Source organism: Octopus bimaculoides, chromosome 4 (genome assembly GCF_001194135.2).
Source record: "Octopus bimaculoides isolate UCB-OBI-ISO-001 chromosome 4, ASM119413v2, whole genome shotgun sequence".
Classification (NCBI taxonomy): Eukaryota; Metazoa; Mollusca; class Cephalopoda; order Octopoda; family Octopodidae; genus Octopus; species Octopus bimaculoides.
In genome coordinates this window covers 107,545,134-107,545,923 of record NC_068984.1, presented here as the reverse complement: position 1 = coordinate 107,545,923, position 790 = coordinate 107,545,134, and the positions used below count along the sequence as shown (strand labels likewise).

The 790-nt window shown below is 35.7% G+C and overlaps 1 protein-coding gene across 1 annotated transcript in view; it reads left to right on the top strand.

Annotated features, from left to right (window-relative positions):
• Nucleotides 1–790, top strand: part of LOC106875429 (uncharacterized) — a 165,297-nt gene that overhangs the window by 97,237 nt on the left and 67,270 nt on the right. The gene's annotated exons all lie outside the window — the stretch shown is intronic.

Here is a 790-nt window from a genome sequence, read left to right as displayed (position 1 = left end):
ATATATATATATATATATATATATATATAATCATATGTGAAATCTACATAGAGATCTGGAATTAATATTTGCATATTTAGTCTTAAAACTTCTTGGCAGGTTCAGAGGCAACCTTTACTGAGCGCTGTAGTGTATGTCTTCGAAGAACAGCTCCCTTTTATGATAACATTGCGTTCAACACACTCGCCTCATTGTCCCACAGCATTATTCTGGGGACTAGTTTTTCCATGTGTTATGTCGCGTCAGGTAGAAGCAACCGGAACTTTCTGACTTCCAAAGACGCTGGACTTGTTAATGCTTTCAGTAAACAAATTGTTTTCTGATTGATGTTTATATCTACCTTTGATAAAAATGATCGCTATATGCACTGTCTACAGCATAATCTGGAATGAATGACGGTGTTTATATCTGCCAACTGTTAAAAAAAAAAATTTGTTTGCTGAATGCATAAGCAAAGCTAACGGCTTTCACTAGTTGCTTCTGGGTGAAAAGACACAACACATCAAAACATCAGTGCTTTAGATTTCCGTGCGCTAATGAGACGTGTGTGTTGAACATACTGTTGTTGTAAAAGACTTGTCTCCGAAGACGTAATACTGCAGTGCTCAGGAGATTTTGTATCTAAACCTGCCTAGAGGTGTTAACAATAAATATGTAAATATTCTCCCATTATACATGTGTGTATGTGTGTTTGTGTGTGTCTGTGCTCGCTCCCGTGTGTGTATGTACATGTATGGGTGTATGTGTGTATGTATTTGTGTTTGAATATATATATATATATATATATATA